Here is a 12,516-nt window from a genome sequence, read left to right on the forward strand (position 1 = left end):
CTTACTTTTTTACTTTGTCGCTAGTCTCTTCTCCTGAATTCTAGCATTTCAGATTCGGTAGCTCCACGGAGGATTTTCTTGCTAACGTTATATGCCTTATAACTAACATGCTCACAGGGCATTATGGGTAATCTGCTTTGCTCAACCCAGAGTACAGAAGGCGCAGACGGACATGCGACTGTGGTGCGACGTAGCAACGTTACCGAGCTGCTTTCATGAGCAACGTGGAAACGTTGGGGGGTTTTTTTCCGTAAAAAAGAGACAGTAGCTCCGCCCTCCCCCGCTCGCGATTTAGTGTTAAAATATCGCAGTGGACGATTTAATCGCCCGTAAACCTTGCCGATATTATTACTATTTTTTAAATAATTTTTTTAAATGATGTTAAACGGCAGAGCTTCTACAGAAAATACTATCCGACGCTGACTTTTCCGGAAATGTCAGAATTTTCCTTTCTGCTGATGATAACACATCGTGTAGGAAGAAGATGGCTGCTCTTTGAGGACGCTAACTGTACGTGAATTTTAACGTTTTACATATAGATATATTTTTTTCTCTGAGACTAGCACCGGCGCTAGTTCCAACAAAGCACATTTCTTCAGTCGTCCCTTTGTGTCAAGTCTACAAATACTCAGGATTAGTGCTAATTAAGCCCTCGAAATTCCTCCACACCTCGTTTGGCAGATCATTAAGCCACTCTTTCAGTTTGAAAGTGAGACAGAGAGAGGGATCTCGTCACCTCCTGGTCTTCAGAGGTGACCTTAATTCTGTCTGAGTGCTTAATTAAAGCGAGCAGCCGTGTGAATCCGGCTTCCCTCGGCCCTCTCGCGTTCCTCTCGTCTCTCGCGCGTCTCGGGCTCGGAGATGAAGATGTAGCCGAAGCGTCTCGGAGAGACGTTCAGATTTGACGTGTTATTTTCGCTCGGGGTCTTCCGGGCCTTAATTATCTCCAAACGCCGACACATTCACCTTAATCCGAGTCGGCCACGTCATCTGCCAGGAGCGGTTCATTGTGAAGCGCTAATCTCATTCGCATTAGCTTCCAGCGGTGTTAGCAAGAACTCTAGATGAAGTATTTAAGTGGAAAGTGTGAAAGCGGGTGGATCCCACGAGGACGTGTAAAGACGGTTAAGACGCCTGACTAGGGATGCACCGAAATGAAAACTCCTGTCCGAAGCCGAAACCGAACACGTGTTTTTTTTTTCCCGCATTTTTTCCATTTATTTTGCCATTTTTTTCACCATTGCATAAATTAAATATGCAAATGTGTTTTTTACTATTTTGTCTTGCCTTTTTAAAAACAAATTAAATAATAATTTACAAAAAACTACAATTTCAAAATATTTATTAACACTGAACATTTTTTTTTTCATTCCAGCAGGCACAGGCTACCAGCAAGGCACAATATAACTTTAAATAAATAAATAATGAGTAAAATAAAAATATTGTGATGTGGTCATCTCTGAGCTCCTTGAATAGCCGATGTTAGTCCTGTGACTGACTGCTGAAAGAATGGAACACGCTGTAGCCTACAACTAAAAAGTGCATTGACAGGAGTGCAGGAAATGGTTCTATTGGGTTCTATAGGGCGGATGATATTGGGGATATGTACCGCTTGCGCCCCTGTACACCTCGCCGAGTATTAGAGTAGATATAGTAGAGTTAGATACGTTGTTAATGTTCAAATAAATGCGTCTTTACCTGCTTCCGTACTCTACCCCCTTACGTCTCGCGACGTGACAGAATACTCCGGAACAGAAACAAAACAAGCGCACGTGTCCACAGTAAACAACGTCACGACTGTCGACATCCGTGGAGGTCGTGAAATTCGCGCGTCTCACTCTGGTCGCTAGGCTATTTGGTCGCGTCATCAAACACGTCATTGTCCGGTCAAATTTATTCGGCCTTTCCACTTAAATCTCACTAATAATTTCTGTTGCCGAACATGCGGTGCATCCCCACTCCTGACTCGTGACACGGAGTCGACTAACGTAGCTGTTACGCCAGAATGTCCAGAATAAACAAACTAGATATAAATGTAAACATTTTGTAAACAAAACCATCTTGTATCGAACATGTTCAGCTAGCCAGTGAAATCTAGGCCTAGTTTCGTATCTTTTGAAAAAGTGGTGTGAGTTGTGCGGTTGCCAAGGTAACGGGTGTGAAAGAACGTAACGATCAGGGATCAGGGAGATGTTCCGAAAAATTTTTACGTAATCGAAGATGCGAACAGAATCGCTCTGAATTGTTGCTCTGATATTCGCCGTTCCCCCAAATAATAAATGAAAATTTTCAGCTTTATTAAATTTTACTTTATTTGAGCTTTTATTCTCAAAAAAAATTTTCCGCGAATTTATTCTTGAAATGTCGTGACTTAAATGAATCTTCTCAAAATATTGCTTTAAAAAAAAAAAAAAATAATTCTCACAATATTACAACTTTATTCTTAAAATATCGCAACGTTCTTCTTGTAATATTACCCGACTTGTTTTATTCTCGAAATACAGGGATTTCTCTGGGGAAAAAAAAAATTATGAATTTATTTTCAAACTTTTTTCCTCATAATTTTTTTTTTTTTTCTCAAAATATTGAAATAATTTTTCCCCTAACACATATTGTGACTTTTATATATATCGTAATATATATTATGGAAAAAGAATCTTTAACGTTTATGTGTAACCGCAAAAAAATATCTTATTTTATTCATATTTATTTATTAATAGGTGTTTTAAAATGGCCTAAAAATATCTCTACACATTTACCCTTATTAAATACAACAGGATCTATAAATATATATGAATATGCAAATTTGTACACGCCCACTTGTTGGGTTTTTTGGGAGGGTCATTTCTGTAATTCGTACTTGTTGAAATACAGTATAGCGTTCATTTTTTTTTCTCCTCATAATATCGTAATCGTGCCGTTTTCGGAAGTTCTGGTTTCCACTGGTCTTTCGGGATGTAGTATTGTTCTTGTCGAGGAGCGCTCGAGGAGCGCTCGTGAGCCTGAAGAACGACCAGATATGAATCGATGGGTCCGTATCGGGTGAAACGAGAGCTGAGGAGGCAGGGAGGTGAAAAGCCGGGGCAGAGGAGCTCAGTGGTCCGGCCGCGGTAACCGGAGGAGAAGAGATTTGGATCCGGTTGCGTGACAGATGTCGAGCGGAGCCCGAGTCCCGTTTAATGGATTAGGACACAGCCGAGCCGCGTAATTCATCCGAATGGGCCGACCCGAGTTTCACCCTTCGGAGAGGCGCAAGTCATTAAGTGATTGAGTTTCCTGAATGTTCAGCAGATGTAGTGCCTCCAGGCAACTCGCTCACACACACACACACACACACACACACACACACACACACACGGGTATAAGAAAGGCTTTTCAGCTGGTTCTGAGCCAGCAGTGTGGTGCTCCAGGTGGAAGACGTGTATTGTCTCGGCGTGCACTTTGACTCGGCGTTTTCTCTCGGATATCCGTTTCACCAGCAGCTGCTCCACACGTTCAGCTTCCACTCCTTCCAAAAAAAAAAAAAAAAGAATCCTTAACGTCTACATGTGAAACTAACTGTGAAAAATAATAGAAATACACGATTAAAGATGGCCTAAAAACGTCTCCACACATTTCCCCTCATTAAGTATACCAGGATCTGTAAATATACACGAATATGCAAATTAGTGCACGCCCACATGCCCTATTTTTTATTTTGTGATCTTTAATTTTAGCCCCCCCCTTCTTTATTTCTTTCTTCCTTTCAGCTTCATGTTATATATTTTTTCTTCTCTTCTTTTATTTAATTCCTGTCCCTTTCTTTCTCTCTTTCCTCGTTTGTCTTTTTGTTTTTCAATTTTTTTTTCTTTTCTTCTTTCCTTTATTTTCCTTCACCCATTTTCTTTCTTTCTGTATTTTATCTTTCTCGGTTCGGTTCTCTTTTTAGTTTTTTAATCGATATTATTTTCTATTATTTCCCTTCCTTTTGTTTCATTTTGTCTTTCGCCCTTCTGTCACCCACGTCCTTTCTTTCTTTCTGTCTTTCTTTCCTCGTTTGTCTGTCGTCTTTCAATTTTTTTCTTTTCTCTTCTTCTTTCCTTCATTCTCATTCACCCGCTTCGTTTCTTTCTATCTTTCTTTTTTTATTTTTCTTTCTCTTACCTCATTTCTTTTTTTTTTTTTGTATGCATTTTTTCTTTTAAGTTTTTTTCCCCTTCTATTATTTCCTTTTTTGTTTACTTTTTCTCTTTCCTTTTTCCAGCCATATCCTTTCTTTCTTTGTATTCTTCCCCTCTTCAATACTTTTCCTTTCTCTTCTTTTATTTAATTTGTCTTGATTTTCTTTTCTTCCTTGCTCACTAATTTAACAGCAGACACAACATCGTACGTAAAGTTACCATGGCGACCGCCACGTGTTTTAGCCTGGTAGCCGGTAGAGCACACAGGTTTGCAGTCAGGACTCAAACGGGTCATCAGTACGTGATGATTCACTGATCCGAATACTGATCCACGGAACACAAATGACTCGGTGCGTGGTAGTGAACGATACTGATTCGTTCAGCTGAGTGACTCTTTCAGAAAGATGAATCATTGGTGAACGAATCACATCTCGTTTATAATCCTGTGGCATCGTTCTCTTTACAGGATCCTGAGGAATCGGATGGTTTGGAATCGGGTCGGTGTTCCAGACGTGTCCCGTACCAGATGTTCCGGAATGGGTGAGTGCTGAACGTGTCCTCCACTTCCAATCCTCCGTTATTTTATCTGTCGTCTTTCATCTCCCGCACGGTGTGATCCTGCCGTCCTGCAGGGAGCCGCCAGTCATGCCCCAATCCAAAAACGTCCTCCAGACGTCCAGTTTAGGGTTGTGGCGGACTCAGAACCTATCTTGGGATACGCTGAGTGCAAGGCAGGGATACACCCTGAATCAAACACACCCTGAACCCCTCAAACACGCCCCAAAAGCAGCAGATACGCCGGGGTTAGCTCAACACTAAAGGTTAGTGTTACCATAGCAACAGTGATGAAAACAACAATAACATATTCTACTAATAAAATAACCGAACAGTAGACTGTGATAAAGGAGTGTAGTTTTCACCCAGAGAAATGTTCTGTCTGTCTCTCCTCCTGTCTCTCTGTCTGTCTGTTGCTCTCCTCCTGTCTGTCTCTTCTGCTATCTGTTTTTCTCTCTTTCTGTCGGTTTGCGTCTCCTTCTCCCTCTCTGTCTCTCCTCCAATGTTCTCTCTCTCTCTGTGTCTCATACTGCCTCTCTCTATCTCTCCTGTCTATCTCTCTATCTTCCCGTCTCTCCCCCTGTCTGTCTGTCTGTCTCTTCTGCTCTGTTTTTCTCTCTCTGTCTCTCCTCCAATGCGTAATCCTTCCTCTTGTCTGTCTGTCTCGTCTGATAGCTGTTTGTCTTTCCTTCTGTCTCTCTCCCCTCCAATGCTCTGTCTCTTTCTGTCTTTGTCCTCCTGTGTCTCACCCTCTGTCTGTCTATCCTCCTATCTGTCGCTCCTTCTATCTGTTTGTCTCTCCTTCTAGGTGTCTGTCTCTCTTTCTGTCTGTTTTTCCACCTGTCCGTCTCTTTCTGTCTGTCTGACTCATCTATTTGTCCGTCTGTCCGTCCCTCCTTCTAGGTGTATGTATCTCCTACTGTGTCTGTCCTCCTGTCTGTCTCTCCTTCTGCATCTGTGTGTCCTTCTCTTTCTGTCTGTCTCGTCTGTCTGTTTATCCTCCTATCTGCATCGCATTCTGTCTGTCTCTCTCCTACTGTGTCTGATTGTCTCCCATCCGTCACTCCTTATATCTGTCTGTTTTTGCTTCTGTCTTTCTCTCATTTGCTCTGTCTCCCCCCCGTCTGTCTCTCTGTCGATCTCCCTGTATCTCCTGCTATCTGTCTGTTTCTCATTCAACCGCTCGATCTCCATCTGTCTACTTCTATCTGTCTGTCTGTTTTCTTTCGTTCTTTCTTTCCGCTTCCACTGATTTCTGATTTGCTCCTTATCGTCTGTTACGGGGGGAAAAAAAGAAGGTCCGGCTCTGTGCTATAATTCCAGACAACAGCATGCTAACGACCTTTCTGCTTTAAATGCCTATAAAATAGCAGAATGCAGTTCATGTAGAGGTCGTTTTAGGCGACGCGTGCGTGCGTGCGTGCGTGCGTGTGTGTGTGTGTGTGTGTGTGAGAGAGAGGGAGATTCCTGTGGGAGATTGTTACTGGACGCTAATGGACTCCATTTGTGGTGCAGGAGAGTCAGTTTTCCAGCGGCGGGGGTTCACGCGAGTTCGCCGCTCCGAGCTTCTCTAAATACACTGCTTGTAAAAGCAATCAAACTCGCAGGCGTTCTCCAGCCTGAAGCTTTTTTTTTTTTTTTTCCAGAGGAAAAAACGGAAACGGATCTGCGGTCCACCTGGAGACGGTGGGGTGAACGTGGGTGTGGGGTGTTTTTCGGTTCCGCTTGTGGAGGCTGTGGTGGTCCTGTCTAACATCATGCGTACACCTGCAGACCTCATGAATCCGTTTTCCCAGCCGGTTCACTCATCTGCGTCGCCTGCATCAGCTCGCTGTTAAAGAAGTTGGCTAGCATTGCAAAGCTTTTTCTATCCAGCTAGTTTTCCCGTTCTTGTTGGAATCCGTTCATCCATGCCGCACAACCCCAGAGCATGACGGATCCCCCCTCATGCTCAAGACTTCTTAAGTCACGGTGTTTCCTTCTGATGACTCTTCCATGCAGATCATGTGTGTTCGAGCAGCGCTGCAGAGCTCCTGTGTTAGCTAAACCTTCCTGCAGGTGCTCGCTGTCATTTAGGGGCGTCTGAGAGTGTTCTTGGTCTTCTAGAGCTTTCCTTGACGTCCACGGAAATTTCTTAATGACGTTTCAGGCAGTGAAAATTGCGGGCTGGAAGGCGTTTTCTTTTTCTAGCCTTCCCCTGCTTGGTAGGCATCAGTTCGCTGTTCATCAGTCAGCTTCATGTTCAGATCCTCGGTCTGCTGCTGAGTGCGAGCACAAGTTTTCTCCGGAACTGTTATTCCTAATGACGGATCCCGACCTGCCTAACGAGTCCTAGTGAGTCAGTTAAGGCCCAACTTTTGCAACCGCCGCAATTATTTATTTGATTTTTATTCTAGGGTTGAGTTTGGCTGGGGTAAACCAAACGTCTGCATTGCAGATATTTAAACAGTTAACTCCACATGCTTTGGAGTGAAGAGTTAGAAATGTCAGGAAAGAAGGATGATGAATTGCAGGTAGGAAAGAAATAATAATAATAAAAAAAAAAACAGTTAAAATGAAGAAGTCATCAGTGTCAGAGTGAACTCGGAACACCCTTCAGCTCGGTGCTAATTTGCCTTTATAAGCAGCGATTATTATGTGTAACTGCCTAGAAACTCAAACAGCGAGCAAACACACACACACACGCCGCAAGGTCGTCTGGTGTAAGCAGGCCTCGTCTGAACCTCGGTGTGCTGCCAAACCTCACACCTCTGTGATTACAGCCTGTTTACATGGAAGGGACTTTCCAGGCTGGCGTTCATGCCCTGGATTCTCTAAAGGGCGAGAGACATACTGAGATACTGACGGAGAGAGAGAGAGACATGCAGGGTCAGAGAGACACAGATACGTGGAGAGAGTGAGAGATACTGAGAGAAAGAGAGGAACATTGTCAGAGAGAGAGACCGATACAGAGTGTGAGAGACAGATACTTGGATGAATAAATGTAAATAGAGAGAGAAAGAGATACTTGGAGAGAGACAGATACAGAGAGAGAGAGACAAATACTGAGTAAGAGTGACAGATGCTTGGAGAGAGCGAGAGAGATATTGAGAGAGAGACAGATACAGAGTCAGAGAGAGAGAGAGAAAGAGACGGATACAGAGAGAGAGAGAGCGAGACGGATACAGAGTCAGAGAGAGAGACGGATACAGAGTCAGAGAGAGAGACGGATTCAGAGTCAGAGAGAGAGACAGATACAGAGTCAGAGAGAGAGACGGATTCAGAGTCAGAGAGAGAGACGGATACAGAGTCAGAGAGAGAGCTAGACAGATACAGAGTCAGAGAGAGAGACGGATTCAGAGACAGATACAGAGTCAGAGAGAGAGAGAGACTGACACAGTGTCAGAGAGGAAGAGAGACTGACACAGTGTCAGAGAGAGAGCTACTGAGAGGGAGACAGATACAGAGTCAGAGAGAGAGAGATAGATACTGAGAGAGAGAGACAGATACTTGGAAAGCGCAAGAGAAACAGAGAGAGAGAGACAGAGTCAGAGAGACAGACAGACACAGAGAGAGACAGATACTGAGAGAGAGAGAGAGATACTTGGAAAGCGCAAGAGAGAGACCGAGAGAGAGAGAGAGAGAGAGAGAGTCAGAGAGACAGATACTGAGAGAGAGAGACAGTCAGAGAGAGAGAGACAGTCAGAGAGAGAGGGACAGTCAGAGAGAGAGAGATAGATACTGAGAGAGAGAGACAGATACTTGGAAAGCGCAAGAGAAACAGAGAGAGAGAGACAGAGTCAGAGAGACAGACAGACACAGAGAGAGACAGATACTGAGAGAGAGAGAGAGATACTTGGAAAGCGCAAGAGAGAGACCGAGAGAGAGAGAGAGAGAGAGAGAGTCAGAGAGACAGATACTGAGAGAGAGAGACAGTCAGAGAGAGAGAGACAGTCAGAGAGAGAGGGACAGTTAGAGAGACAGATACTGAGAGAGAGAGACAGTCAGAGAGACAGATACTGAGAGAGAGAGACAGTCAGAGAGACAGATACTGAGACAGACAGTCAAAGAGAGACAGATACTGAGAGAGAGAGAGACAGTCAGAGAGACAGATACTGAGAGAGAGAGAGGGACAGTCAGAGAGACAGATACTGAGAGAGAGAGAGTCAGAGAGACAGATACTGAGACAGACAGTCAAAGAGAGACAGATACAGAGAGAGAGAGACAGTCAGAGAGACAGATACTGAGAGAGTCAGATACTGAGAGAGAGAGACAGTCAGAGAGACAGATACTGAGACAGACAGTCAAAGAGAGACAGAGAGACAGATACTGAGAGAGAGACAGTCAGAGAGACAGATACTGAGAGAGAGAGAGAGACAGTCAGAGAGAGAGGGACAGTCAGAGAGACAGATACTGAGAGAGAGTCAGAGAGACAGATACTGAGACAGACAGTCAAAGAGAGACAGACAGTCAGAGAGACAGATACTGAGAGAGAGAGACAGTCAGAGAGACAGATAGTGAGAGAGACGGACAGTCAGAGAGACAGATACTGAGACAGACGGTCACAGAGACAGATACTGAGAGAGAGAGACAGTCAGAGAGACAGATACTGAGAGAGAGAGACAGTCAGAGAGACAGATGGTGAGAGAGACGGACAGTCAGAGAGACAGATACTGAGACAGACGGTCAGAGAGACAGATACTGAGAGAGAGAGACAGTCAGAGAGACAGATACTGAGAGAGACGGACAGTCAGAGAGACAGATACTGAGACAGACGGTCAGAGAGACAGATACTGAGAGAGAGAGACAGTCAGAGAGACAGATACTGAGAGAGACAGATACTGAGATAGAGAGATGCTGAGAAAGACTTTTGACTTTTAAAGTGACCTTTATTTTCATAGTAGGTCAAAGATGAACCAAACAGATAGTGAAAGAGAGAGAACGAGAGCGAGAGAGAGAATGAGCGAGAGAGAGAGAGCGCGAGGGAAGGAGGGGGTGTTTTTTTCCTGTGTTGTGTGTCATGCTGATACTCGATTAAGCGATATACGGTATGTTGAGATTGAACACGTGTTTTGCTGATGTTCTAGTAAAATACTGAGTGGTGTGGTGGAGTTGATTATTTTCCCATAACAGCAGCTTCCCCACATTCTCCTCGTACACCGCAGCAATTTACCACAGATTATAGTTCATTTATTAAAAAACAGCATGTTCTTTTTATCCGTATAGAGTTACTCAGTTTCTTAGTTACTTGCCATGTCTTTTTGTTTTGAGAAGCGCAAACTCCTCTCCGTCCTGAAGATGTCCGAAAACTTAAAGTGACAGCTTCACCTGACACTGACACTGGAGACTCCTTCCTTACATGTTACATAAGCACAACTTCACCATATCAACAATTACACACTTTAAAACAAAAAAGCGCTTATGTTGCGCGTATGTCGTACAACGTAAAGTGACTGCACAGGCCACGCCCACAAGTTAAGTTCATGTTGTTATCTAGTTTTACAGTCGCGGTAAAGCGCTAACTAATCTTTAACAGTTCAGCAGTCGCAACAATGTGTTAGCTAGCTAAGAGTTTCACAGCCATGACGAAGTTTTAGCTAGCTAGCTAGTTCAACAACCACAGTGACATGTCAGCTAGCTGCTTAAAAGTTTAACACTAACAGTGTGAGCTAATTAATTTGATGTTAGCTAGCTAAGATTTTAACAGCCATAGCAAAGTGCTATGTGCTAACTAGTTAAGATTTGACCAGCAATCATGAAGTGTTGGCTAGCTAGGGAAGAGTTTGACCAACCATGAGGATGTTGTAGCTAGCTAAGAGTTTAACATAGTCATGCACGTTAGGAAGTTATAAAAGTTATAAGCGCTAAGTGGTAGCTAGATAGCTAAGAGTTTACCATCCATGAAGTGGTAGTTGGTTAGTTAGATTAATGTTTATTACCCGCAAAGAATTAGCTAGCTAAATTTGAATTGCCACATTGCTTGTTTTAATTAGCTAGCCAATGATGTTTACCAGTCACCATATTGTGTCCTTTCTGTTCACTGGTGTAGCATATTAACTGCTTCCTGATGCTATGCTAAATCAGAGTGCTTCATTTTTTAGATGCGGCATGCTCAATCAGTGACCTTTGACCTTAGCGAGTCTCAGAAGGGCTCTTCAAAGTCGAATGGGATATGGAAGGGGCTCGGAGGCGGGGCCAAATAGGAGGGGTGGAGTTTTACCAACCAACCTGTGCTAGGGAAGAAAGTGATTCGGTTGTCCAAAATGGCCGCCTCCGTTTATAGATGACGGGAAGTTGCACCGTGTCCTAAGCTATATCGGCTTGTATCGCTGAAGATCTGCCTAAGGTCACATTTTTTTAAACTCCAAAAACACTTTTTTCTTTCATCTTGACAGGACATACCATCAATGGACACCATGGGTGTGTTCTTCAACTTGATCAGCAGGACCTGAGATGCCCTCATGCTGACCTGCAACGAAAGAACCGTACAGGAACCGGAGGTTAAGTAACCAAACACAACGAAAGATCTGTTATTGATCACGATGTGCACGCCGTGGCTCGTCGAGGAAACAGCAGCGAGGTGGAGGAGGAGGAGGATTCATCCTGAGTCACTGAGTGAAACTGAGGTAAACAGAGGGAGGGAGTATGAGTCAGACTGTGTGTGTGTGTGTGTGTGTGTGTGTGTGTCTGTGTACACTCTGCATGCTTCATGCAAGTGCACGGCGAGGTTTACTCTTTATTTTTTGACTGCTTGAAGCACTTTTGGACTCATGTTCTAACCAGACAGGTCTTCTGAGAGAATTTTTCAATCATATCCATAATTTTCATTGCTAAAGTTCACCAGTTAGCTGACATGAGCTAACTTATCAACCTGAACCACCTAAGAGTTTATTTATTCATTTATTTATTTATTTACACATCTTATTAATACATTTCAGCATTCAAGTGCTGAAGCTAACCTGCTTGCTATCACGAAAAACCGAACATAATTCATTATTGTTCATAATTTATACCAGTTACATTAGCTGGCTAGCTAACATACGCTAACCTGACAGGGTTTCTGGGAGAAGTTAATGTTTATAAATGTACCTCTAAAACAAACTTGCTTACTAAGACAGGATTTCTGAGAGGAACTTGGAATCATATCAGTTTAGCCATGCGCTAACCTGATAACCTGAAAGGATTTCTGAGAGGAACTGTCATTCATATTGATCACTTTTTTTCAATATTTTCGCCTCAAAAGCTAACACAACACCTGACATAACATGAGCTGAGACAAACTTCAAATCATGTTCTTAAATATTATTTATTTTTACTGTTGTTTCTTCATGATACACGCCGTCTAACCACCACGGGCTAATCTGACAGTATTTCTGAGAGGATTTTTCTTTTTGTACTTTAATTGTTTCGGATGAAACCGATTAGCACAGGTTTATATTTTACAATACAAGCAGGACGTTATTAGCATAATTATACATGCTTGTGTTTTCACATCTTCTTGCCTAGCTAACACGAGTTAACCTGACAAGATTTATGAGAAGTTTCCTTTACAAGCCATTTTCTATTCTAACTCTAGCCAGCTAACTAACATCAGCTAACATGAAAACCTGACAGGATTTCTGATATGAAATTGCTAGCCAACATGGGCTAACTAGACAGGATTTCTGAGAAGATTTTTAAAAGGGGTTCCCCCCCCCCGTTTTTTTAGCTGAAGCTAATCTTTTAGCTAACCATGACCTAACCTGAGTGGATTTGAGATTTTTGGCTCCTAATTGTAAAGCTAACCCGCCTAGCAAACATGATCTGACCATGTGACAGGATG

At 43.1% G+C, this 12,516-nt stretch overlaps 1 protein-coding gene across 10 annotated transcripts in view; it reads left to right on the forward strand.

Annotated features, from left to right (window-relative positions):
- The window catches only part of LOC108262770 (uncharacterized), a 76,793-nt gene that overhangs the window by 21,504 nt on the left and 42,773 nt on the right, over positions 1 to 12,516 (forward strand). For all 10 annotated transcript variants that reach the window (XR_008398139.1, XR_008398150.1, XR_008398140.1 and 7 more), the window contains 2 exons: positions 4,627 to 4,700; positions 11,090 to 11,320. The gene's annotated coding sequence lies outside the window, so the exon portion shown is untranslated. The remainder of the gene's footprint in view (positions 1 to 4,626; positions 4,701 to 11,089; positions 11,321 to 12,516) is intronic.

The sequence above is a fragment of the Ictalurus punctatus genome, chromosome 1 (genome assembly GCF_001660625.3).
Source record: "Ictalurus punctatus breed USDA103 chromosome 1, Coco_2.0, whole genome shotgun sequence".
Taxonomy (NCBI): Eukaryota; Metazoa; Chordata; class Actinopteri; order Siluriformes; family Ictaluridae; genus Ictalurus; species Ictalurus punctatus.